General features: G+C 39.9%; 1 protein-coding gene across 1 annotated transcript in view; it reads right to left on the reverse strand.

Moving 5' to 3' along the window:
• The window catches only part of LOC139550749 (cadherin-18-like), a 69,410-nt gene that overhangs the window by 50,545 nt on the left and 4,719 nt on the right, over positions 1 to 14,146 (reverse strand). The window lies entirely within an intron of this gene.

Here is a 14,146-nt window from a genome sequence, read left to right on the forward strand (position 1 = left end):
CTTTTCAGCCTCATTTATTTATTTACCTCTGCCAACATTATCAGTGGCCCTGTTGGTGGGCCCCAGGTTGAGTTATGTAAAACCGTAGGGAAGATCGGGGTTGGTTGTCACACTTTTTACTTTAGTGTGTATTTCTCGGCACCAGTATATCTTACAATAATCTTTTTAATATTGGGAGAAAGACCAAGGTCTTGGGTTGAAATTCCAGCACGGAGTTATAAGCTATCAAACACACTCTGTCCACTTGTGACAACCAGCCCCATATTTGATCGAAAGATATTCATAACAAAATTCTGCATTTTATGCCGTGAGAATAACAGACTGTATGCAATTTTGAGTAAATGTGTGTGTGTGTATGCATGTCTTCGCACACGTATGTGTGCGTGTGGGGGTGTGTGACAGAAAAAAATATGTGTGTGAGAAGATGGCTGACGTTTTATGTGTTCCTTACCAACTGTTTTCTTAATGTTTTTTTCCGTTGTTTGTAACTTATTTTTATCTGATTTTGTACATAATGTTGCTGCTCTTTAATTACTTTATTCCTTTATTACTTATTCATATTTCTTTTAAACCTCATTGTTGAATAGGGGCTTGTAGGTAAGCATTTCACTGTAATGTTGTTGTATTCGGCGCATGTGACTGATAAAACTTTATTTGAAGGGAGCTTTATATAGCACAAGCACAAAAGGGCTTGGGATTCATTATAATGGAGTTGATGGCAGGGGCAAACTGGGATTGAATAGCGGGAATCCGGTTACCAAGATTTACCATGATTTACCGCCCAAAACCAATCCCTTTTCCCAGGATAAAAAACTGTGAGAAACTGGTAAATTCTAACAAATGATTTATATGAACAACATAGGGTGAAATGGAACTGCTAAAATACAATATATGCAATGTCTACATCTGACTTCTCTACGGCCTCTGCATGATGGATCAACGCTCAGGGTGGGGACAGACCCATCTCAGTATGGAGCACAGTTCACAATGCATGTAGAGCTATCATCTCATCATGGTAACTTCTTGTGACAGGTAGGCCAACATTTGATGCAGTATAGCCTATGCTACTGTAATATAAAGACTGAATGCGCATCTAATTTACCCATCTCCATCTGGTTTTTGGGGGTCACCTTGTTTTTTAATTATACATTTAGTTAATGAATGATGGGTTATGCATAATACGTTTCTAACTTTATAGCCTCTGTCTCTTGCGCAATACGCAAACACCTGTGCTCCGCTGGCCTCTACTTAAAAAACGCTCCTTCTCTCTTCGAGTCCCAGCAGAAAAAGGTGTGTGTGTCTCTCTCCATCACCTATTCTTCTGTTGCTGTCTCTGTGTCTTGTCTGGTGTCTTTCTCCATCATCTATTCTTCTGTTGCTGTCTCTGTGTCTTGTCTGGTGTCTTTCTCCATCATCTATTTTTCTGTTGCTGTCTATGTGTCTTGTCTGGTGTGTCTCTTTAGTTTTGCAATTCAAAACATTCAAGGGGTTACTGGGGTAGCTTAACTTGTTTTGGGCCTGTGTCTGGGTCACCAAAACCATCCTCTTCCCTACCAGTTGCCCCTGGCTGCTGCTGTTCTAAGTGCTCCACTGGCCTGCTGTTCTCATCTGTCCTCATCCTTGGCTCATCTGCATGATTTAGTTTAAAGTTACTACCTGGGCAAACATGACAAATAAGAATCAACATAGCCCCTGGGCTATATGAATAGACATGAGCCCCCACCAAAATACATGTAGAATGGAATAACTTATAAGACCTCTAAGATTAATTTCATTTTATCAGTTCTACCAGCTAATGGTAGATTACATATCATTTGACGACACATAGCTTAAGGCGTCTGTATTTTCAATATGTTGTTCACCTACAATCTAACCACAAAGCTGGCAATCTTTTCCCCTCTCTTTCTGGCTGCCCTCCCATGTCCCTTCTATGTTCAAGTTCAAGTTTGTAAATTTGTCATATACAGTGCATTCGGAAAGTATTCAGACCCCTTGAATTTTACAGATTTTGTTACGTTATAGCCTTATTGTAAAATTTATAAAATTGCCTCATCAATCTACACACAATACCCCATATTGACAAAGCAAAAACAGGTTTTTAGAAAATAAATTCTAGCTACAGAAACGAAACCCATCAAATACACTCGCTTATAGATTATAAGACCTAACATCCTTGGCTTGCCCATTCACTAAATATACTGTTAAATAACTCTAAGTGACACCCAATAGGTTAAAGATGCACTATGCAGAAATCGCTCTGCCATTTCCTGGTTGCTAAAATTCTTATAGTTTGCCTAATTTCAGTTTATGTGACAAAAAAGTATAGGGCAGAGAATCATTTTACTATCTAAACCATTTTGAAATATATTTTCCATAACCAAAAATATTGTATTTTCATCTGTTTGAAGTTGTAAAACCGTAGGGAAGACCGGGGTTGGTTGTCACACTTTTTACTCTAGTGTGTATTTCTCACTACCAGTATATCTTACAATAATCTTTTTAATATTGGGAGAAAGACCAAGGTCTTGGGTTGAAATTCCAGCACGGAGTTATAAGCTATCAAACACACTCTGTCCACTTGTGACAACCTGCCCCATATTTGATTGAATGATATTCATAACAAAATTCAGCATTTTATGCCGTGAGAATAACAGACTGTATGCAATTTGAGTAAATGTGTGTGTGTATGCATGTCTTCGCACACGTATGTGTGCGTGTGGGGGTGTGTGACAGAAAAAATATGTGTGTGAGAAGATGGCTGACGTTTTATGTGTTCCTTACCAACTGTTTTCTTAATGTTTTTTTCCCGTTGTTTGTAACTTATTTTTTATCTGATTTTGTACATAATGTTGCTGCTCTTTAATTACTTGTTCCTTTTATTACTTATTCTTATTCATATTTTTTTTAACTGCATTGTTGGTTAGGGGCTTGTAAGTAAGCATTTCACTGTAAGGTCTACACTTGTATTCAGCGCATGTGACCAATTTATTTATTTTTTATTTGAAGGGAGCTTTATATAGCACAAGCACAAAAAGGCTTGGGATACATTATAATGGAGTTGATGGCAGGGGCATACTAGGGTTGAATAGCGGGAATCCGGTTACCAAGATGTCCTAAGTGCTCCACAATAGCCTGCTGTTCTCATCTGTCCTCATCTGCATTATTTAGTTATTTCGTTTTCCAAAATGAAAGTAAAAGATGCAAAAACGAAACTTAAGAACAGGAAGCATAGATTGTAGTCCACATAGAACCGATCTACTGCTTCTTAGTTTTGCTTTCAATGAGAATGACAGATCTATAAAACACATTTCTATGTGAATTTGGTCAGGTCACCCAAAAAGTTACCAATTGCAGCTTTAATTAAGGATGCAGAGCGCTAACACTGGCTTATTATCTTTAGCCAACCCTTATGCTGAGCGAGAGTAGCTAGTTAGCTACCACCAACCCTGTACAAACCTGTGGCTAACTCCACTGCTGCTGCACTTTGACTTTCTGACTGTTCTTCCCTCTGCACCTCATTCGCTGCTGCCAATTTAACCTGCTTGCTTTTTTTGCCTCTCTTTCGGGGGAAGTTCTGGATTTTCATTTGCTCTGTGCTATGCTTCAGACTTGAGTGACAGGGATTTTGCTGAGTGATGACATTGACATCTAACAGGTGCTGTAGGGATGGGGTCAATGGACGTGAGTGGTCCCAAAGATTGTCTATTATATTGACAAGATAGTCAAGTGACCTCTCTAACAATACTTGTCCTCAAAGATGGAAGGCAGTCGGGAAGAGGCGAGATCAGGTCGGACCTTTCTAGCCAATGAGAGGGATGAGACGCGTGTGAACAACAGAGATAGATAGAGAACTAAATTCTGTATCTGTGCCATTATCATGTCTGTGACAGCATGGGGAATGTCCATGCTAAAACAAGTTATATCCATGATGAGTCCTCTATCTATCTCTCTCTATGACAACAGACACAACTCTGATATGAAGTAATTTTTATCTTCATTTTGATTAAATGCCACGTGCGTCCACTTATATTAGTGCATTCCAAACAACCTAACCATTACGGAACTTCTATTCGATCAAATAAGCCTCACGTAGCAAATTAGAAATGACATTTTTTGTTGACCAAATTGAACCCTCTCTCATTGACCTCCATACAAAAATTCTTCACTCGTGGGTTTATTTTCGTGGAGAGATTTTGGGCCGAGTAAAATCTTTCGCTTCGCCTCTTCCTCTCTGGCAGTCCACTGCATTGTGAAATCTCGCCCAATCACAGCAGGCACCGCGTCGATCCTTGGGACGTCCCTTCCCTAAACCCTACCTCTAACCATACCCTTGCCCAAACCTTAACCATAACCATAACCCCTACCTAACATTAACCCTTACCTAAACCGTTTTACATTTCAACTTCAATGAGGTAGGAACGTCCCAAGAATTCTGGATAGCAAGGAACCTGCAGTGCCTGCAACTGCCTAGCACAGTATATTGCATTGTTTATTTTTGTCAATAATTTTATACTGCCTAGCGCAGGTTATGTGTGGTTATGGAAACTAATAACTGAAATCCTTATTATTATTTATAAAATGTTTTAACATCTAATTGTTCAGGGCTAATCGCCCAGGCCTAATGAGGCCACTGGGTTATAGGGACAACCCCCCCAATGCTAATTAAGATGCTAGTTACCACATGGCTTGATCTACAGTAGGAACTCAGAAATAGGTTTGGAATATAGCAGTCCTTATCCTCTTTTCAACAGACATAATTGTTCATGGATACTCCCATAATTCAAACATTTACAAAGAAAATAACAACATATGTGTTCTTTCACCTATGAAAAACACATAAATTCTCCTCACCTCAATGTTTTGTCATACTGACATGAATTGACCAGGTGGATGAGTTCTACGAAAGAAGTCACACATTTTAACATTTTAACCTTAAAAATATTACACATTGCCATTTGGATTGGGAGTAATAACAAGCAACCCGTGAGACAATCAAACCTGGTCTTCCCTACACATAATGATATCAAAGAGCACCTGCTGTACTGTGCCTGTCATGCTAGTTGATATTTGAAAGACAATGACGAGGCTTTAAGATATAACTGCAACATATAATTGAACGAGAGGGTTAGAATTTGCTATTGGGAGGTCCTTTAAAACTTCTTATGGCTACAATCCCGTCACCGGGATGATATGACAACAGCCAGTGACAGTGCAGGACGCCAAATTCAAACAACAGAAATCTCATAATTAAAAATCCTCAGACATTCATGTGTCTTATATCATTTTAAAGGTAATCTTGTTGTTAATCCCACCAAATTGTCCGATTTCAAATATGCTTTTCAGCGAAAGCACTACCAACGATTATGTTAGGTCACCACAAAACCACAATAAGCACAGCCATTTTTCCAGCGAAAGATAGCTTTCACAAAAAGCAGAAATAGAGATAAAATGAATCACTAACCTTTGATTATCTTCATCAGATGACACTCATAGGACTTCATGTTACACAATACATGCATGTTTTGTTTGATAAAGTTTATATTTATTACAAAAAATCCGAGTTTACATTGGCGCGTTACATTCACTAGTTCCAAAAACATGAAGTGATTTTGCATAGCCACATCGTTTCAACAGAAATACTCATCATAAATGTAGATGATAATACAAGTTATACACATGGAATTATAGATATACCTCTCCTTAATGCAACCGCTGTGTCAGATTTCAAAAAAACTTTACGGAAAAATAAACCATGCAATAATCTGTGACGAAGTTCAGAACAATAGCCAAATTAGCCGCCATGTTGGACTCAACAGAAACCAGAAAATATATGATAAATGTTTCCTTACCTTTGATGAACTTCATCAGAATGCAGTCCTAGGAATCCCAGGTCCACAATAAATGCTTGATTTGTTCGATAATGTCCGTTATTTATGTCCAATTAGCTACTTTCGAATTGTTTACCAAACGCGCTAACCAAAGTCACAAAGCGCGTCCACTATAACGTGACGAAATGTCCAAAAGTTCCGTAACAGTCAGTAGAAACATGTCAAACGATGTACTGAATCAATCTTTAAAATGTTGTTAACATACATCTTGAATAACGTTCCAACTGGAGAATTACATTGACTTCAGTTGACCGATGGAACGGAGCTCCCTCTCACGTGAACGCGCCAGTTCAATGCGTGGGCACCTCATGGCAGTGATTACTCATTCCTGTCTCCTTCGGCCCCCCTTCACATTAGAGTCATCAGACAAAATTCTATTGACTGTTGACATCTAGTGGAAGCCGTAGGAAGTGAAGTGAAAACTCATCCATATCTCGCTGTAATTTCAATGAGAGCTTGGTTAAAAATCTGCCACCCCCAGAAAAAATCCAAACAGAAAGTGGAACTTCTCAGGTTTTTGCCTGCCATATGAGTTATGTTGTACTCACAGACATAATTCAAACAGTTTGAGAAACTTCAGAGTGTTTTCTATCCAATACTACTAATAATATGCATATATTAGCAACTATGACATAGGAGCAGGCCATTTACTCTCGGCACCTCTGTGCACCTTTCATCCAAGCTACTCAATACTGCCCATTCAGCCATAAGAAGTTAAAAGCATTTTTCCAATGTATGGCAACTACATCAGCATGTCACCTAGAATGATCGCTCATCAAATAAATCAACATTTAATGCAAACGTGTTTAACCAAACCCTTCAGACACAGTAATTCCTTAACAATGAGTGGACCTGACAAGGTCCCATTATCCACTATCAGCTTAGTTCGGCATCAGTGTTACATGCTGTCAGGGAGTATTTAGCCTAAAAGGAAGGAAGACATAAATTACACGACCTGACTTAAATAGGTAGGACCAATCACAGTTACATATCATTTAAGTATGAGAAGTCAAGATATGATGAAGAGAGAGGATATGTAATATCTTCAAAGTGGGAAATTGGAACTACAGTATATTACGTGATATTAGCACTGTAGGGCACCATAGTTTTACCTGGTCACATAGTCAGCAAAACTCCTGGCCTGTCACGCCCTGACCTTAGAGATCCTTTTTATGTCTCTATTTTGGTTTGGTAGCTTTTTCCCACTTAGGTATACTTAGGTAGCCTTTTCCCACCTGTGTTTTGTGGGTAGTTGTTTTCTGTCTTTGTGTCTGTACCAGACAGAACTGTTTCGTGTTGTTCGATTTTCGTTTATCACTTTGTTATTTTTGTCATAGTGTTCACTTCTCATTAAAAGGCATGAACACTTACCACGCTGCGTTTTGGTCTCCTCCCTTAGACGATCGTTACATGGCCTTTGTTATTATATGCAATATGCCTGTGTATCCAAATTATGATTCATGTATTATTTGTCTAAGCTTTGACAATGTCTTTAGTAATTTAAATTAATATTTTGCAATGGGTTTAGTGATGAAAGCTTTTCATCATGCACATTTCCCATGCTTTCCTTCCAGTCTGCTAGGCAGCTGGCAATTTAGAAGAGGGGGGCATGCACATGCTGGAGCCTTCTCTTATCTTTTGAAATTGTGTATAAATGTCACATTGAAATTCCACAGTTGGGCATTAGCCAAAGATAACGGATGGGCACTGCTACTGGTAATTTATTGTCATGGTTGAGGCAGTGGTGGTGTGTGACTGAGATTACAAAAGGGGTGTCAGAAAGCACAAGCTGGGGCCTGATATAAGGTCCAACAAGAAAAAAACGATGTGATAAGAAATCATATCTGTATTGACTTTATAGCATAGCACTGATAATCTTCATTTGAATGGCAAAGTTGTGCAGGGCAATACATGCATTATTGAAGTCATTCTTGGAACTGTCCATTTCATTATCTACAAAGTTTAAAGGAGTTCAATTTATTTTCCTCTTCCTGTGTTAAGACACAAAAACAGCTCTGGATAAAGGTTTACTACAGTATCTTAGAACACAACATATCTTAGATGTCATTGTAGTGTAAAAATTGGTCTAAATGTTCCAATTTACCCTTCCCATGAAGTAGGTTCAAATCCAAGATAATTTCCTGCCGCACTCTCTCGCTCTCTCTCTCTGTCTCTTTCAAGCTAAACTAGGAAACGGTATCAGCCATTTGATGGAAACTTCTTTTTAAGTTTTTGTCTTTCTTTCTTCTCCTCCCCTGGCTCAGAGCACTTGAGTGTGCCTCTTACATCACATAGAGTTCCCATCGTAACGTCCCTCTCTTTCTTCTTCACTCAACTTCATATGCTTTGTACTTCTCTACACATAAAAGTGTACTCGCTCTAGGTTTCTCCTCAGGAGCTGGCTACCCACTTATAACCCTTCTGACACCTTCCGAATCCCCCTTTTCCCTTTTCCTCCAAATTGCTCTCAACATTTGGGGACTGTAAAAGTATTTCCAATTTCCTGTCACCCTACTTCACTCATTCTCTAACACTGGGGTGTCAGATGAATTAGAAATGGGAAAATGGGCCCTTACAGAGACTGGACAGTCTTTATCTCATGAGCGTGTTATTTCTGTGGCCAAAGTTTAATCGCTGTCTGGGATCACCGGTATAGGTCCATCAAATATTCCTGTGGACATTCTCAGTGACAGGGCGCCTTTCTGAGTAAGTGATAGAGTGGCTAAAGAGCAGATAACTGGCAAGTGTCATCAGCATCAATCTCTAGTTATTCTGACTGGTTGCTGGGGAAGCTGGGGGTGTAGTGGAGGTGCTGAAGCAAGAGAAGGTTGGTCTTCTTGATGCTCTATTATTCTCAATATGTTCTCACAGAATGACATGATGTCTGTTTTTTTTTTTACAGTTTGTTTTTGAATTTGATCGGTAGCTGTGTAAGTTTTGTTAGACCTGTCTAAAACATGAGTGCTAATCAACATCATTCCAGTAGAATATCATTCTAGTAGATGTGTCAAGATGTGCCATAGGGAGATGAGTCATAGTTTTGGGACTATGTGAATGGAATATAATCATGCATACCTCTATACACCTGCATTTCCATGCAAGTGACCGACACACAACTTGACAATGAATCTGTCCTTGAGTAATTTATCTCTTGAATCAGCCAAGGTGCATATGGCACAGTATTTGTTCTTACACCACACCACTGTTGATTTCTCCTTGGGAATAGGAAAGGTGTGTTACGCAAACACCATTTGAATTGTTGCTGAAATGACCAGATTGATTTGGGATTGGCTTTTGTAAATGTTACCTGTGTGAATTCTATATTTTGCTGAGCACACTACTGGTAGGCCATAATTGCCTGGAATACTCTGGAGTGCATCCCTTACTATAGAAATGCCAGTGGAGCTGCCAAAGCTGGACAAAAGAGGGGACCACAGTAAGAGGTCATATACCAACTACAGCAGTACAATACATTATACAGAGGACATAATTGTACAGATCTGTCAATATCAAGAAGGTCTAACATTTTTGGTAACATATCCCATAACAGCACATTATAGTTATCCACTGTATGGCATACCTCTCATGTTATGACTGATGTGTTGCCATAGCCTGTATGTTAGTATTGTCCTTTAAAGTTATTTTGGTTTGCTGTCTCTTTTTTGTCTCCTTTATTGTTTTGTTGTAGTTCCCTCCCCCTTGTTGCTCACCATGGCAACCAGCACACTTGGGAGCTACCACACCTGAGCCTGATGAGCTTAAAGAGCCATTGGCAACATTTAAAATGGAGCACCCAGCTCAATTCCTCCATTCTGGTTACTCACAGATCCTGTTGTTGATCTAGCCTTGGTAGAGAAAAGGAAAGATTGGTCAGGAGTCAGTGATAAAGGGAAACTGGTTGACAATACATTGGTAGAAGTGTTTATGCTTTTCACAGATGGATCAAGGACCCTGAATGTGATGTGCAGATATGTAGAAGACTAACAGATGAATTGTCAGTATACTCAGTTGAACTGTTTGCGATAATAGTTGCCCTCCAATGGGTGGAGGATGTACAACCTGTTAGAATTATAGTATGCTTAGATTCTGAAGGAAATTATAGACCAGTTAGCCAAAAAAAGCTTTGAAATGAGATATTGATATTAAAGTTCCACTGGGTAGAGGTGAGGCAATATGTAAGATCAGAGCCATTTTAATAGATGTGTGGAAGAAGAGATGGGACTCTGAGCCCAACGGAAGGTATTTATATGCCCTCCACAGGAAGGTTGGTGGACCAAATTCAAAGGTCAGATTAGGAAGGGAGAGGTGGTGATTGCGCTTAGGACATTGTACATTGAACTTGTCATTACATCTGGTTGTCAAGCATGTGAATGGTTTGTGTTTGGTCAATGACACGGTGGAGCATGTGTACCATTGTTTTTAAATATGTTGACGAAGGAAAGTTTGAAGTGTAGGGTCATTGAGGTTGGTTGGGGGGGTTGAAAGGGATATTGGGGAGGGTCTATTAGAAGTTAGTAGGGCTCTTTTTTTATTTTCTCAGAAGTACTCAGTTACATAGGAGGATTTAGAGATGTTGTAAGCTGTGAATACCACACACTCCAGCACAGTAGCTGGTGGCATGCACCTTTAACATCGGTTTGCGAAATTCCATTATCATAGAAGAATGTGTCCCTTCTGCTGCTGGTGAGGACATAGACCGTGACTGGGTATGAGTTCGCCATCTCTGCCATGGTATGTATCCGCAACCGAACCTTGTTGCCACCTGGACAGAGCCGAACGATGAGTGCTTCGATATACAACGTCTGCTATTGACCAGATTAGGGGCAGGCACTCACTGAGTTTCTGAAAATGCGGACACTTGCGCTGTTCTTCCCCCTGTGCCAGTGGCGAGGCAACATGTGCCAACAACGGAACTATAAGCGACTGGATGGAAACATACTGTTGGGCATCCTACTGGGGGTGGTGGCCATCTTGCTCACCAGTAGCTAGGACTTAAGTCTGGGGACTGTGTTGTGTTTTAAATGTTGTCAACCCCAACTTACTAATAAAGACTGTCTGTCAATTAACCACAGGTCATGATGTTGACATTATGAAAGAGTCTAGCAATTATCCCAACTTCCTTTGGTCATTAGGGCTTAGGGCTTGAGTACATTGCCAGTCTGAGCCATGTCACACAGTCAGTACTCAACTGCAGACCCTGATGACAGTACTGTAAGGATGCATGTCTGCATATCAACATACTGTAATATTAAGATTTCCTCTTTTGTGGAAGGGCTTTAGAAGGCCCTCTGCTGAAGGACAGCTTCTGAGCAGCATTGTGGGTTAAATGACGGTGAAACTATAAACATTTAAAATATATGTATAACAAGACGGTTGCTTGATGGGCTCTGGATAGAAGGGACTGTTTGAGAGAAAAGGTAAGATTATACCAAACCTACATAAAATGTTGCAAATCTGCAAAACTAGTTAATGGTGGGTATTTCTCTGCTCTGTCAGTCAGTTGGTTGCATTCCCCATCAGATGTCAGAGATTTACACTAAACCGGCATGCTGAAATGCTGCAACTGAAGTCAAATCAACACAAGATCAAACCCACAGTGCTTATAATGGAGGCTACCCATTGGGCACAGATGTCATTTCAATGTCTGTTCCACGTTGGTTCAATGTAGGTGAATAGAAATCATGTGGGGAAAAGATTGATTCAACCAGTTTGTGCCCAGTGGTTGACTTCATTAATGTCAGGCCAGAGAATCATCACTCGAGGCTGGTTTAAGTGAGGTGTTGGACTGTTCTAAATCTGCATCCAAAATGGCACCCTACTAGCTATATAGTGCACTACTTTGGGGCAAAAGTAGTGCACTATATAGTGAATAGGGTGCCATTTTGGACACTACCAATCTCTCACCTACCTATACCAGGACCGAGTAAGAACATTACAGATGAAGTGATATCACTGCACATCCTCTACATTCACATGTCATTTGAGATTCTGTTGTCTGTCTGAGGTATACTGCCTGAGGCAGTGTGAAAAGCCATTCACAAGCCCACTGTCAGTGCTGGTGCATCCAATTCAACAACATCAACAGACAAAGGAGCACTCCATACCTGTTTGGAATAGAGGTTATTGATGTCCCAATGAGTCATACCTGGCTGCACCATTACCACTTAGGCTACACTTTACTCCACAGTGGCTGAGGTATATTCCACAGTAGCTGAGGTATATATATATTTTTTTACAGTAGACAAGGTATAAATCCAGCAAGATATTGCTGAGAAACTAAGCCTGCATAATTAAATGTTGCCTATTCATAATGGTTAGTGCAATATGTACTAGGGATGAATATTTTCCCGAAAATATACCAGGTCTCAATACCGGGCATAATTCATATTTATCACGAGAGTCCTGGGAAATTCTGCAAAAATTGGAAGTGCTCATTTAAAGCGTTTAAAACTATGCGCCACTGTGTAAAGATTTCAGAGCAACTTAAACAGATATTTAGTCATATCATGTTCCTCAATTAATTCAGCAGTAGGCTATCTCGACACAGAATGTGCTCAGAGCGCACCCCGAGCATAGCGTTGTCGAATCACACAAACTTTGAAACGGCAGTCAAACAAAAGTAAAATGACCAAAGTTGCTAAGCTTGCTAGATAATTTCCTTCAACGAACGACAGAATATATCCTATATTTGGCAAAATTGCGTTGATGATTATACAGATAGCAGATCAGCTCATGAATAACAGGGAGATGAAGAATGAAAATTGTTTAAATATCAAGATACTGTATCTTAACGGGGACCAACTCTGTTTTAAAAATATCCATATCTACTCTCACACTGTTTGTTGAACACACATTCTCTGCTCATATGGGCAGCAAGTACGAGACGTAGGAATTGCTATCGGGTATTTTGACATGCATAGGTGACAGACGTGCTTTGATAATGTAACCTATGGATTACATAATAAAGTTAGGAATTTGCATGCGAGACAGGAGTCAGGGATTGGAACTGGATAAGAAAATAGCCTAGGCTGTAGGAAAGGACTGCTTGTTGTGACAGAGACATCAGTGATCTTCAGGTCGGAAAGTCAGAGCTCTAGGAAGAGGCCCGAGTTCCCGAGGTGGATGACGGTTCAAACCGATTTTTCCCAGTCGGAGCTAGTTTTTTCCGAGTTCCCAATTGTTTTTAACACGGCAATACTGTTGTCCATTTCTCTCCAACCCTGTTCCTGGAGAGCTACCCTCACATAGACTTTGCTCCAACCCAAGTTGTAACTAACCAGATTCAGTGGATCAACCAGCTAATTATTAGAATCAGGTGCGGTAAATTAGGGTTGGAGTGAAAACCTACAGGATGGCTGCTCTCCAGGAACAGGGTTGGAGAACCCTGTTGTAGGGGTTTCCTGTAGAGTGTATTAACTATATTCGGGTCACGTGTGTGGTCCGGCAGTGCCAATTATGTGTGTACTTTAAATTGATGGTGACTTTGTGTGAAGTAAAAAAGCTAGGCTAAAGGCTTCCATGCGACAACCTGTTTTGATAATGTTGCAATACATTTTTTTTGCTAATCTGCTGCTGCGCATGTTGTGTATTTTGTTGAATTGTATTAGTGCGACATTGGGGAAATGTTTTATAATTTCCCGGTTCTTGTCATTGTATTTTTTCAAGAAATGTGAAGTGTTCGTGGAGAGTGAACCCGGTTATGTTAATCCATAATATGTATTTAATGAATGTAAGCAATAACGAATATTCACCAATTATTTTGTGTTTTCACACTGTGAATGAAGATGCCCTTCTATTGAAATACGCACATGAATACAACATAATGAAATACACAAGTGTGTAGTACACTAACCTGCCAATATACACATATGACTGCTCTCAAACATTTACGCACGCACGCACGCACGCACGCACGCACGCACGCACGCACACACACACACACACCTATCGGTAGCCTCAAAACCTTGACGTTATCCAGCCATGCAAACTGAAATTGAATAATGTGAGATGTCTACTTTTTAGCCTCTGATGTTTGGTTGTTGATGTGCGCTTCACTAGTCTGTCAGTTCATGGATTTATACTCTAAATGGCTGCTTTCACTTGAATTGCTTCATCACAAAAGCCCCTCATTTTGCAGAGATTGTACACAGGGCTGCAAAAATACCTTTTACTGTGTCTGCGGAATTTCTCCCTTACATGTTAAGGGTTTGATATTGTCTCTGTCTTCTCCATAGAGATCCTATTAAATTACTAGAGGG

The sequence above is a fragment of the Salvelinus alpinus genome, chromosome 23 (assembly GCF_045679555.1).
Source record: "Salvelinus alpinus chromosome 23, SLU_Salpinus.1, whole genome shotgun sequence".
Lineage (NCBI taxonomy): Eukaryota > Metazoa > Chordata > Actinopteri > Salmoniformes > Salmonidae > Salvelinus > Salvelinus alpinus.